Below are 3,370 nucleotides of genomic sequence, written 5' to 3'. Positions count from 1 at the left end.
TATAGATGCCAATTTTCAGTCAGATCCAAATGATAGAAAGTCTACATCTGGATATGTTTTCACGATAGGATCATGTGTTGTTTGTTGGAAAAGTAGCAAACAGGGGTCCACTGCAGACTCCACGACCGAGGCTGAGTACATTGCCGCAAGTGAGGTTTCCAAAGAAGCCATGTGGATGAAGAAGCTCATTCACGAGTTGGGAGTAGTTCCATCCAGTACATCACCCATCCCATTGCTGTGTGACAACAATGGAGCTATTGCTCAGGCTAAGGAGCCACGAGCTCACTCGAAGTCGAAGCACATCGAGAGGAAGTACCATGTACTAAGGGAGATTGTTGGTAGAGGGGACGTCCTAATTCAGAAGATAGCATCAGTGGAAAATGTAGCAGACCCATTGACAAAGCCACTATCATAGAAAGTGCTTGAGAAACACGTGGAAAGCATGGGACTCTGGCTAGTACCTAATTGGACCTAAGTGCAAGTGGGAGCTGTTAAACAGTTTTGTATGCCCTTAGCTTCAATCGAAATGATGTACTTTATGAGTTTATTGTAAATGAATAAAAGTGCATGTTTGATTCATGTTCCCTTGGTATGTTTCTGTGTAATACCCTTAAACTGGACACTTAATGAGACTCGTGTTAGTTTAGAATGTTCACAGCCAGTGGCTCGATCTGGGGAGACCTATCCTGACAAGGCTGACACTGTGGTGCCACCAAGTCGGTTGGGGTGGCTTGTCTCAACTGCCGGGGTGAGACCTTAGGCACTTATAGTGTAGGATTAATTGAATCTTTTAACTGGACCAGATTTCTAGTATTGCCATGGACCTTGGAGATTGATGGGCAAAATTGGAAAGTTACACCCAACCCCTAGACTCGATTATGATACTGCACTAGGTGTTGGATTGGGCTGTCTTTGATGTACTAATCAGTGAGATCCTTAGCGGGGGTCAAAACCTGGGTATGTTGGGACAGTTTGAGAATTCATCTGAGTGGGTGATCATAGTGACAGGATCAGCCCCTTTATCGGACAAAGGTAATGATCGGGGATGCACTCTCACTGATGGAAACCAAGACTGTCGGCAGCTGATTTTAATCGTTGAGATTTGTTTTTGTAAGATATATTTTATATGAGATATAAAAGTATATATATTATGGTTTCGAAATGATTTGCAAAAGGTTTTATTTCCCAGGATCCATACAAGAAGAGAGTGCAACACTGTTCCTTGCAGCCGAGGGAGAGGTCCTCTCTTGTCAGGTAGTGTATGATCATTATGGGCTGAGAGGTTAAGTGTAAGACCATTGAGGATAATACCTGATGGGCTAATCTTGCATCTACCCACAGTCCTTGGGTGTTACAAGGTGGCTTGGCCCAGGGACCACTTAGGGTAAGTGTTGGGCCCATAGAGCCCATCGGATGGGTTTCAGGGGGTTCACTGTCCATAATAGTGTATTCGGCCAGGCCATGTGACAAAGGCTGGACTGAACCCATGTGGCTGATGTGTAGTTCAATGTTTGGGTCCCACGCCATACAAGGAAGCCCAATTGGGAAGCAGTTTGGAAGGCTAAATGAATACATAACATTAAATGGGCCTTAAGCCCATTTCGAACTGTGCTAATTTGATTAGTCACTTAAGGGGCGAATTCTGAGATGGATCAGCTGATAGGATTGAGCCCACACCCTATCCACTTAGAGAGTCCAAGATCTAAATGATTTGGGTTAGGAGATGGCTGATCTAATCTGCAGATAAGATAAGGGTTATCCCTTATCAATTAAAGGGACTTCTAATCCAAATATGATTTGGGTTAGCAACTCCTAATGGGATTAGAAGCTGATCCCTTTAAGTCTATAAAAGGAAGGGGGGGGGCGGCAGCCTTTAGACATGCAATGCAATCCAGAGATCCTTGTCTTCAGAGCTGAGATTACAAGAAGAGAGAATTCTGCTCCGTACAAATACTCTCTTGCCGCCTCCTTCCTGCCGCCACTGCCTACAGCAGTTCGATCTCTAGTTCTTGGGAGAAATCAAGATTTGATCTTGATACCAATCTTTTGGACAAAAGATTGGTGGGAGTTGTATTCACAAGTCGTCCAGTTGATTCTTGCAAAGGGCCAATTCTTTTGGAAGAACACTACTGATTCTGCTCCACCTTGCACTGTGCCATCTTCAGTGGGAGCAGATTTTGGATCCTTCCTTGGGCGTGAACACCTCTATTGGGAGATTCTACTTCTCTGTATCAGGTATTATCCCTCCCTACTCCTTTTGGTTCAGATCTGGTTCAGTTTATGGTTCAAGAATGATCATTGAAAATATGATTTCTTAAATAGGGAATTCGATTCCCAGTTGAAGGGAGAGAAATTTTTTTTGAAATTTGCTTCTTATTCCGCAATCTTTGGGCATCCATGTGATGAATATCCTATCCCTTCATGTTTCTCTCTATAAGAGCGGTACACTCCAAGGTGTGAAGTGGGAGAGAAGGAATGTCATAATTGGGGTTTTGAATAAGACTACCTTTTCATTTTCATTTTTTTCTTTTTCATATTGAATAAGTAATAAGAATGAGAGGTGTTAAGCTATTTATCTTCCTAGCATTGAGCTATTTTTCCGCAAGGCCTCCCCTATAGTATCGTCACTGTAGTAGAGTTTAACCACCAAGTTTGGGATGGATTGGTGTGGTTCCTCTACACCTAGGACACCAGAATATCGAACCATGAACGAAGAAGGGCATGAGATAAAAGCATATTGGCTAGTGATTGTGAGGCCCCAATTCTTGACCGGAGGGGACACCAAAGGTCCATGCCCTTTCATCCCTTGGATAGATAGAGAGGGAGGGCAGAGCTTTTGGTTTTTTCATGTTGTCAAAGAGTTGAACAATGCAATGGTTTTTTCGTGTTGTCAAAGAGTTGAACAATGCAATGGTTTTTTCGTGTTGTCAAAGAGTTGAACAATGAAAATAGATGGTGAATGCCTGATTGAATTGATCGGGTCATGTAGGAACAAGGTTCAAGTCTATATCGGTCTGTTAGGATGCCTTAGCTGCATACATCACTGCACTTCCACTTGACACCTATCGTAATGATAAACAACTCGTCTCTTCGTGAACCTGTCGTTGTCTTGGCTATGCTATCGGAGGCTCTAGGGAAGTCGGAATAGGAGAGCACTCATCTTGGGGTGGGCTTACTACTTAAATGCTTTAAGAAGTTATTTGCTCCACACTTGGCTACCTAGCGTTTACCGTGGGCATGATAACTGGTACAACAGAGGTGCGTCCGTCCCTGTCCTCTCAATACTATAGCCCCAGGTGGTGAAAGCCAACATCAAGGTGCCAAACCTTCCCGTCGATGTGAACTCTTGGGGAAGATCAACCTGTTATCC

The 3,370-nt window shown here is 43.6% G+C and overlaps 1 pseudogene; it reads right to left on the bottom strand.

Annotated features, from left to right (window-relative positions):
- Nucleotides 1-3,249: 3,249 nt before the first annotated feature.
- Nucleotides 3,250-3,370, bottom strand: part of LOC148852733 (25S ribosomal RNA) — a 2,442-nt pseudogene continuing 2,321 nt past the window's right edge.

Source organism: Nelumbo lutea, chromosome 5, assembly GCF_056320005.1.
Source record: "Nelumbo lutea isolate HS-2025 chromosome 5, American lotus-T2T, whole genome shotgun sequence".
In the NCBI taxonomy this organism is placed as follows: domain Eukaryota; kingdom Viridiplantae; phylum Streptophyta; class Magnoliopsida; order Proteales; family Nelumbonaceae; genus Nelumbo; species Nelumbo lutea.
This window is presented reverse-complemented; position numbering and strand designations above follow the sequence as displayed.